Below are 9,923 nucleotides of genomic sequence, written 5' to 3'. Positions count from 1 at the left end.
GCCAGTCCAATACATGCAAGTCTCAGCCAGGCCCTTGGCAGAGGCTTTTTTGGCTCATTAATGATGAGCTCTGAGCTAATGAGGGCATTGTGTCCAGCTTGCTGGAGCTGAGGACAAGCTGATGCTGGCTCCTCCAGCACTGGGTTATGTTTTGGGTTGGGAATTTTAGCAGAAAATTTTACTAAGTTACAGGTTACAATAAAGGATTTGGAGGTTGCTGTATCTGGATAAATCCAAAGTAAGGTAGAGGATTTTGGCAGTATTTTGATGTTTTGGATACTGTTTTTCAGGAGCAAGGAAGGCCCTGGGCTTGTTTCTCCACAAGTGTAGTCTGGAGCTGGGGAGCATCAAGTGATGCAGGGGCACGGATCCCCCGTGTCCACACGGTGGGTACAGAGCCACTTCTGGGTGCCAGCCTGGTGTTCTCAGCATGTCCCTTGTCAGTGCTGTCCCCTCCTCCCTGCTTGAGGGAGGCTGGTGACACCATCAGCCACTGCTCCTCAGCAGCTCCGGATCAGGGCTGATAATTTATTTTATCTGTGGAGGGCAGGCAGAGGGATGGGCCAGGAGCCTGGGCCTGTGGCTGGTGATGGGAAGGCTCCTGGGGGCCAGCAGTGAGGGGCTGTGCTCTGCTGTTGTGCAGCTGCTGGATGGACGTGCAGGGGTCTGGGGCCACAGAGTGCCCCTGTCCCTTCCTTGGGACCATGCCAGCCTCCAGTCCCCAGAGCACCCATGTTCTTTCTTCCTTTCTCTGGTACCATCCCAATATTCTTTTCCTGGAATATCCATGTTCTGTCCTTCCTCTCCTGGGAGTATCCCTGTTCCTTCCCTGGGAGCATCCCAACCTTTTCTCCTCCAGAAAATCCCTACATGTTCCCTAGCACCATCCCAGTCTTTTTCCTCCCATAACTTCCCTACTCTTTTGCTGGCAGCATCCCAGCCTTTTCCCGTCGGTGCATCCACACTCCTTCCCTTGTTTACTCCCATAAAATCCCTCATCCACTTCAGCAGCTCCCTGCAGAACCTTCCATGCGTGCTCAGGGCATCTGCCTTGCATTGTGCTCCTTGACCCAGAGCAAAACATGAGAGAGGGAAAAAATACTGATCTGTGTTTGCCTTCACCCAGCCCCTGAGCCAGACCTGCTGGGGGGGAAGCAGAGGGTGCTTGGCTGCTGTGTGTGCCACAAGCTCCTGCCTGGAACTTGATCCAGCCGTGCTGGCATCAGGGGACCGTGGTGGGGCCAGAGCAGAGTGGGTCTGGCTTTGGCTGTGTGGTTGTGCCACTGCTCTGCTGTGTTTTCCTCAGCAAAGGATGCTGCATCTTTTGGAATTGGGCCCAAAAATTGAGTTCTGTCAGGAGAGGGTAAAGCTCTAGGCTTCACCTGGCCCCACAACCTCTGCTCTTGGCTGGAGCCTGGAGCAGGGCTGGTGTGAAGGGAAATGCAGAGCCTGGGCTGTGTCTCTCCCTCTGCACCATCAGGGCACAGGACTCTGGTCCACGGGTCCCCTGAGGACCCCCCTGCTCTCTGCGAGCTCCAAGCACCGTGAAATCATGCAGAGCATCTCTCCTCTCCTTATCCAAAAACTATTTTGGAAATTAAAGCCGGGAGACAGAGCCAGGGACGTTATCTCACCCCTTTTTACCGTTTCAGATAGGAAACAGCCTTTCATCTCTCCCAGGGTGAAAGGAAATTTGCATTTCAAGGGGTCAGAACTAAGCTTTTTCTCTTTAGCATCCGAAATTCATTATTCAAAGTCTATTTGGAAACAAAACAACACATGCACGGGAAGATGGCCTCTGCAGGCTCAAATTAACTGCTCCTGTCATCCCCGATTTCCCTGGCTGCTGCTGGAGGATGCGGGATGGAGGAGGAGGTACGGACACTGCTGGAGATGTGAGTGAGCAAACCTGCGAGCTGCTCCAGGGCTTGGGGGTCTCCCCTGGGAACTGGGGGGCTTTGAACCCCCCTGCCCTGCTCAAGCTTGGCTTAGACAGGTCAGTTCCCTGAGGATAACTCCAGTCCTGCTTCCTCCCAGCTCCCACACTCACCCTGGACCTCAGCCTTGCTCCAACAGCCCAATCCTGCCTAATAAAAAGCCTCTGGCAGCCTGGAGCTTGGCTGGGGCTTGCTGGGCGCTGCTGCTTTGTTTTCTCAGCTGCTGCCTCTGTCCTCACTGCTGCCACTTACTGATATCAGAGTTTGCATTAGCAGGTGTAACTCTGGGATATTCAATTACCTATAAAGAGCTGTAGCAAGGCAAGACATCGCTGGAGGCATCAGAGCCGTTGGTTTCAGGTTTTTTTTCCTTGGTTTCGGGTGTTTTGTTTTGGTTTTTACCTGGCATTTAAAGGAGATGTGAGGATGGATAAAGTGGCATTGACTGAATAAAAAAAATTAGTAAAAAGTGACATAAAGAGAGGGAGAAATAGATAAATAAATAATCCTGTTTATTAAATGAAACAGCTGGGTAGGAAAAAAAATGATCTCCGGGAAGAAAGCAGCTCCCTGGGCTATTTTTAGCTCTTTTGTTTCTCCCCCCCCTTTCCACCCCCAACCTCCTTGCACAGTCTGAGGGTTTGGTGCATGTCAGTCCTGCTGTTCTCCCTCACCTCCTGAGTACCAGGTGATGTGCTCTTTTCTTATTTTCTTTTTTTTCTTCTTCTTCTTTTTTTGCATCTTATTTATAGCATGTAAGTGGGGGGAAGGGCAGCAGCACCAGGAGAGGCTGTGCAGAGTCCTGGCAGGGGAAAGGAGGGAGCAGCAGGGGCTGAGCCTCTCCTGCAGCATCCAGGGCTGGACATGGGTCCCCCCTCTGCTCCCCAGCAGCTCCAGGAGCTGCTGCAGCCCCCCCGAAATTCCCTTTGCTTGGATTTGGGGGGCTGCAGTAGCTGCTCCCAGCAGCTCCAAGTCTGGGATCTTCTCTCAGCAAGCCTTTCTCCCTCCTAAACCTAAACCCACTCTTAAACCCGTCCCAGCAAATCTCTCCACTACCCCCAGGCACTCAGCCCTGCAGCCTCCCCCTTTCCCAGCCATCCCTCCCAACTCCCACATCTCCCATCACAACTCCTGCCCCAAGACCCCTCTCCCCTCATCTCCTCTGCCACCAGCTCCCCTCTCACCGAGCATCCTCGTGGGCTCCCATCTTTGTGCCGTTATGGAAGAAATACATAATTCTTTTATTATTCAATTAGGAATTTAACACACAATCAGGTGATCGCTTTAAGAGGATTTCCTATAAGGCAGGATTTGAATAACGGGGCTAGGAGTAATATATTCCCTTAACTGGTTTATTCCTTTATCAGATTTTTTTTTCCCCCCTAAGCACTTTAATGCATTTACTTTCCCATTGTCGACACTTTTCTCCGCGCTCTTCCTCCCTCCCCGAGCTTATGCAAATCCCCCGTAAGGCGTTTAATGCTCCGTGTGTGTCAATAGTGCCCAAATCTTCGCCACAGCTTTAGGCTTCATGCATGCCCCGGCTGATTAAGAGGGGTGGTGGGGCCAGCCTGGCTGCCCAAGCCCCTTCCCACCCCCACCATGGGGCCAGCCAAGGGGCCTCTGCATTTTTCCAGAGAAAAGGCTGGAGCTGAAAGTACCTTTTTTTTTTTTTTTTTTTTCTGGCCATGAATGGGGAGCGCCAGGCTGACCTGCCCGCTGCTGTTTGCTGCCCTGCCGCTCAGATTTTGGGATGCTGGAGGTGTTCACTGGGACAGGGGGATGGCAGTGGGTGGGATGTGAGAGGAGGAGGAAGAGGGAAGTGGTAAAATAACCCCTGAGCCAGTGTCAGTGCTGATTTGTGCACGTACAATCGATCCTGTGTGGGTGCTGGAGCCCTGTGGGAATGGCTTGGGCATCACTGGCAGGAAAAGCGGGGATTTTCCCACTTTTTTTGTGCCACCAAGGGCTGAGGTCAGTTCACCCTCACGATGCTGCCCAGCCTCACTTGGGTGTGCAGTGGATTTGCTTCCCCTGAGTTTTGGAGGAGTTTTTTTTGCAGACACGGGGTGTGAGGTACCTGGTTACTGGGGGAGAAGCCTGGAGCTTGGCTCAGGGATGTGTGTTTGTCCTGAGATGTATTTGCTCAGAGATATATTTGCCCTGGGATGTATTTTCCCTGCTCACCTTGGTGGGATGTTCACTCTGAAACCTACAGGCAGAGCTGGGACATTGGGAAAAGGGAGCCTGGGGAGAAGGACAGCAGTGATGAAAGGAACAGCAGAAAGGCTTGGCCTGTAATTCCTGGTTTTCCCATTGCCTGAGGGTTTTGTGGCTGCTGGTGAGGCCCTCGGTGAGCACAGCCCGGGAGGAAAACACCCCCTCCAAGGGTAACTGTCACCATTTTCTCCTTCCAGAGGAAAACCTCTCCACCTGTCTGTAAATAGCCCGGTGAGTGGGAGCTGAACCGGCCCTGCCCGGCCTTGTTTCCTCTCCGCCCACCACTGATTGTCTCCTTTTTTTATCCCGTCCTGCCACTCTGCCTGTGCGTGCAGCAATTATGCAAAGTTGCAATCAAGGAGCTGAATTAGGAGCTCATCTTGGATTAATTAGTGATGGATGCAAATCTGTTCTAACAAAGAGGAGCGAGGGGAATGCAAAGGCCATGGGTATCCTCCCAGGGTTTCTCCAGCTCTCCCAGGGTTGGTTGAGGGTGGCAGGGATGCAGAGAATGCCTTGTAGGAGAATTGGGGCATCCACGTGAGAGAATTTGGTTCTTGGCCTTGGGACAAGGCTTGGGTGCCCCAAAGCTGATGCTCAGCTCAGCCCCTGCATCTCCCTGGAGGTTTCAAACCCAGAGCTTTGGGGTTTGAGCATCTCCTCCCACCCCAGCCTTGCTGCAAAGCTTGGGGAAAAGCCAGTTAATCCCTGCGGCCTCCAGTGCTGAGCTCCTGCCAGCGCTGGGGATTTCTGTTCGCCTGCAATCGGATTGTGACAAACCCCTCCACTTGCACTGAACAAATTCCCTGGCTACTCCCCGCTCCTTGCAGACCCCAGTAATCTCCCAAGTGTGACTCTGGCCAAGAGGCAACATCCCTGATTAATCCCTGCCGTCTCCACACAAAGCCACTGCTGCCGAGGATGCTCCTGGCAATGGCACGACACGCTCGGCCAGCGGTGGGAGCAGACCCCGGGGAAGGAGGCAAAGGATGCAAAGCTATTTAAAGGAGCTTTTCCAAGAGGGGATTGCAGGCTTGAGAACAGCCTCCTCTTCCCGTGAAGTGGAAAAGATGGATGTGCAGCGCTCCCGGGAGCACTGAGTGAGGGGGGGTGGGAAGGGGGGTGCAGATGTTTCATCCCTTTGCTTGCCCTCCCCTGTGTCCCCCACCCCAGCTGGTGCAGAGGGGGCACCCACTGGGCATGGAATAACCAGGGCCGCCTGGCAGGGTGAGCACAGCTTGGTTTAGGAGCTCCTTAACCAAGGGATGGCTCGTGGCTGTGCCCACAGGGATGGGGACAGAAGGGACAGCCCTTCCCCGTGGTCCCAAAGCCTTGGCTTGAGGTTTTTGGTGTGCAGACAACTGAAAGGTCTCTCCTCCCTCTCCCCTCTGCAACAGCAATGAATAATAAAACCTGACTCGGCTGGAAGGGCAAGGAAAAAAACAACAATATAGGACATTTCTGGAGATCGTCCTAATCCAGCATCTCGGAGCCAAATGAATCAGCAGCTTCTTATTCTGCCGGCAGGATTAGTCAATGTTCATCCAGGCTCCTGGGAAGTGAGGTGAGGCTCTGCATAGCAAGAAGCCGTGGCGAGGTGGCCACAGGGTGTTGGCTGGTTCATGGAGCCAAGCAAATCCCTCCTTGTAATCCTGCAAACACTGTTGGGATGCACCCACTCGTGCTGGGAGCCATGGGACAGCAGGGAGAAGGGGAGAATGAAAAAATACCTCTAAAAATCTGCAGTGTGGGTGAAGGATGAGGCTGTTGGATGTGGGGGAAAGACTCCAGGCTGGGGCTGTCCCAGGCTGTCAGGGATGTCCCTCATGCCACAGGGACCAGGGTGCCTGGGACCAGGAGCACCATGCCTGGCTGGTTTTCCTGGCTGTTAAAGTGGGTCAAGCAGAAACCCAAGGAGCATCTGAGCTCACCAGCCTTGAGCCAACTATGTGGAAGCTGAATTATTCAGGGCCAGCTTAAAAATTGAAGAGCCCAGCGAAACTCCAGGAGAGTGTAGCCCATGAGACACCCATATCCTTGTCAGGCAGAGGCAGCTCAGCCTGCCCATGCTCAGGGGCCACCTTGGGCATTTTGGGAGGGGGAGACAGCGTTGTTTTGTCTAACAGTGCCCTTGGGGATGGGGAAAGCAGAGAGAAAGCACACAGAGAAGTTCACCCTGATGGATTAATCTCCTTGTGCTCCCTGTAGCACTCCAAGCTGTAGCAGTTTCCTTGGCTATCCCAGCAGGGCTCTGTCCCACCTGTAGCTGGAGTAGTTGAAAGGGACCCCCCTTGTCCCCTGGGATCTCTTGGCCGTGTGATTTTTGAGAGGAGGCTAAAACTGGGCCTTGATCTTTGCCACCAGGTGTTTGCTTGCTGCACCTCCCCACAGCATGGAGAGCACCACATCCAACTGGGAGCTGAGATGCTCCCCTCAGCTTGGTTGTCTCTAAAGGACCACCCCTGGTTCTATTCCTGAGGCTTTGGAATGGGGAGAACCGGCTCCTGGGGGGAATCCCTGTGGTGAGTAATGCTGCCTGGCGAGCGCCAGGAAAAGGCGGGTGCACATATGCTTCAGCTCATCCTGCTCTTTTCGTGGAGCACTCTCACTGTCTGGGTGCCAACGGTGGCAGGCACGGCCAGGGAACCCCCACTACACTCACCCCCCTTTTTTTTTTTACATTTCCAAGGTTCCTGGAAGAGGGTGATGGAGTCTGGTGTAGAGCAAGGGGATGTACCCCAAGGGGAGTGAGGTGCTTTGAGATTTTACAGTGACACCGTGAAATTAGAGATGAACAAATGTGCCAAAGCAAACAGCCAAAAAAAATCCCCCTTTGCACCAGAGGGCCGAACTGTGCAGGTGCTCAGCTCAGAGGGGAGCAGGGAAGGCTGAGCCCAGGCTCCAGGCCGTGCTTGGCACAGCAGTCGGGTACACTTGGAGCCAAACTCCGGCTATTTCAGCCACGGAGAAAAGATGGAAATTTCCACCTGGCCTGTTTTCTTCCCTGTGATGAATTTGCAGGAGACCCTTTCCTCAGCCCCGCTCCCAGCAGAAGGGTGGCTGAGGCAGGGCAGGAGGTTGTGTCTCTAATTTCCTCTGGCAGCAGCAGCAGCAGCAGCACATCCCCATCCCCACACGCTGATTTACACAACGCAGCATTTATTGACTGCGAGGACATTGTAATTCACAGCTCGGTGCGGTGCAGCCACGGGAGCAGGGATGGTTCCTCTCCTCCTTCCCTCTGCCTCCATCCTCACACACTCCGAGGGGGAAAGCCCAGCAAGGGATGGTCCCCCAGGGCTCTCACCCAGTTCTCTGGGAAGGGGCACCTGCTGAGTCCCCCTCTGTGCCTTGCTGCTCCTGGAGAAACCCGATAGCATCAGATCCCCGTGATGGAACCTGCAGCCTGGGCCAGCTCACTCAGCCTGGGAGCGGTGGGGACACCCACGAGGCCCCTGCCTGGGTCACCCGCCTTGGGGACACATGTCCTCTCTGGATGGATATTCACACTGTCCCGTGTTGCTGGTTCCCTTCCTCCTCTGCTTCCATTCCCTGGTTTTGGAGTGGAATAGAGACCCTCTTGGCTGTTTCCTCAAAAAGCTGGGGGATCTCTGTGTTCTGTTAGCCAGAGCTGCAATCCATCCATCCATCCACCCACCCACCCATCCCGCTGTCTATCCACCCATCCCGCTGTCTATCCACCCATCCATCCTGATTCCATCAGCTCCTCTTAGACAAAACCTTTGGCAGGGCAAGAATTACCCTCTGCCTGAAAAGCTCATGCCCTCAGTGAAATTACCGGGGCTTCCTTCCTAATTAATCTCTCTTTGCAATTAGCTCCGGACCTCCCAAATCCCTCTAAGGCACCTCTAGCCGGTACCTATAAGCGGTCCCTATAGGCGGTGCCTATAGACCGGGCTATGGGCGTGCATCGGGAAAGCCTCTCCCGCGGCCCCGGGACCGGCGGGGGGGCTCGGGGGAGGAGCGGGGGGCGGGCGGGAGGCAGACCCGGGGTTGGGGAGGCAGAGCCGGGGGTCGGGAGGCAGAGCCGGGGGTGGGGAGGCAAAGCCGGGGCTGCCCCCGCTCCGCGCCGCCGCCGCAGTCGGTGCCGGCCCCCTCCCGGCGGAGGCTCCGGTATGGCGGGGCCGGGGGCCGGCGGCCGCCGGGGCTGAGCGGGGCGGGCCAGCGCCGGTGCCGCAGAGCCGCCGCGGAGGAGAGAGGTAAGAACCGCCGCGACCTGTTGTGCTCGGCCGGGACCGCCAGGGAACGGGGGGAAAGGAGAGGGGGAAGCCCTTGCCCCGAGCCCCTGCCCGCCCTGGCCCCGCTGAGCATCTTCCCGGGCCCCCCGAGCATCCTCCGGGCGCGGCCGGGGCCGGCCAGGGGCTTCTCCTTCAGGCCGGGGACGTGGGATACTGAATTCCCCCCGTTAATTGCAACTTCGCCGCTGGCAAGATGTCGGGGGACGCTTTTGCCAGAGCAAAAATCGCTTTTGTGCCCTAACGGGAGAGCTGCGGTGCTCGGGGGTCACGCAGAGCCGGGGGGCTGCGGGGCAAGGGCCCCTCTCGGGTGAGACCTCCCAGCCCTGCCCGCGATGGAGAAACGCCCTGGCCGCCACACTGGGGCCACAGGGTGTAAATCCATAGGGGCAGACGGATGTAAATCCAGCGGGAGGAGAAAATCCAATTTACGGCAGCGCAGGGATGCTCGGGGGAGCGAGGCGGAGAGTGCCGGAGGCTGGTCCAGCGCCGCGGCTGTGCAGCGCATCCCGCATCCCTCATCCCGCTCTGCTCCTGGCCCCGGGAAGTTTGGGCCACACACAATCCGTACGAGGCTTTTCCAGCCGGTTTGTTCCTCAGCTGGGATTCCTGCTATGGAAAAACCCTGCAACAGGCTTCCCGGCACCCCGGGAGATGCTTCCCGCTGGGTTTTATTGCCTGGGGTGGCAGCAGGCACAGGAGGGTGCGGGTGAAGGGGATTGCAGACAGCTCCTCTGGGAGCAGCAGGATGGAGCCGTGCCCTGCTGGGTTGTTCTGTTCGCGGTGCTCTGGGGTGGGGGGTCTCGGGGTGAACCCCAGCATGCTGTGGGAGGGGGACCCCATCCCAGCCCCGCAGCAGCGCTGTGACCCCAGCACTGCTTCAGGGTCGGGGCAGTGCTGTGCACCCGCCCCCGCAGAAAGAGAAGCATTTTGGGCTCCAGGAACTCACTCACAGGGTCTGTGGGCACCACGTTTCCCCCCCGCCTCAGCATCCAACACATCCTGGCAGCTGGAAACCTCTCTGCTCCTGCAAACGCCATGTCTGGCAGGGAAACCAAAGAAATCACTGTCATTGATTTTTCCTTCCTTGCCTGACTCAATCTACTGCCTTGGAGGAGATTTTTTTCACCATCACCACCACTCCTGGATGCCAGGGAGATCTGCAAGGAGATGGGCTGGGGACAGGCAAGGAATTCAGAGCAGCCCCCTGGGGCTGAACCACAGGGATGGACCCTGTTTTGGGTGGCTCTGGTGGGGTCACTGGAGGATGTCAGGTATTTGGAGAGCTCATTCTGGGATGCATTCAGCACAGCTCTTCTCAGGCGTGATGCTGGGGTCTCTGGCAGCTCTTGGAGCAGCTCCATGCTGGCTCTGATCCCCCAAAGAAGCAGATCTGAAAAAAGCAGTGTCAAATCTCATCCTCTCTCTGAAAGCTGCAGGAGTGTGTCTGCCCGGCCAGCCCCAGGCACCAGAGATGCTGCAAAGGCCATAAAGCAGAGCAAGTGTGCTT

The 9,923-nt window shown here is 56.1% G+C and overlaps 1 long non-coding RNA gene across 1 annotated transcript; it reads left to right on the top strand.

Annotated features, from left to right (window-relative positions):
- The first annotated feature begins 2,560 nt into the window (after positions 1 to 2,560).
- On the top strand, positions 2,561 to 8,106 carry LOC148221880 (uncharacterized). The gene is made up of 3 exons (XR_015807186.1): positions 2,561 to 2,625; positions 5,555 to 5,721; positions 6,522 to 8,106. It is a non-coding gene; the product is annotated as an uncharacterized LOC148221880 (long non-coding RNA).
- The last annotated feature ends 1,817 nt before the right edge of the window (positions 8,107 to 9,923 follow it).

This window comes from Sturnus vulgaris, chromosome 16 (assembly GCF_052056855.1).
Source record: "Sturnus vulgaris isolate bStuVul1 chromosome 16, bStuVul1.hap1, whole genome shotgun sequence".
NCBI lineage: Eukaryota > Metazoa > Chordata > Aves > Passeriformes > Sturnidae > Sturnus > Sturnus vulgaris.
Note: the sequence above shows the minus strand (reverse complement) of the source record. Positions and strands in the feature narration are given on the sequence as shown.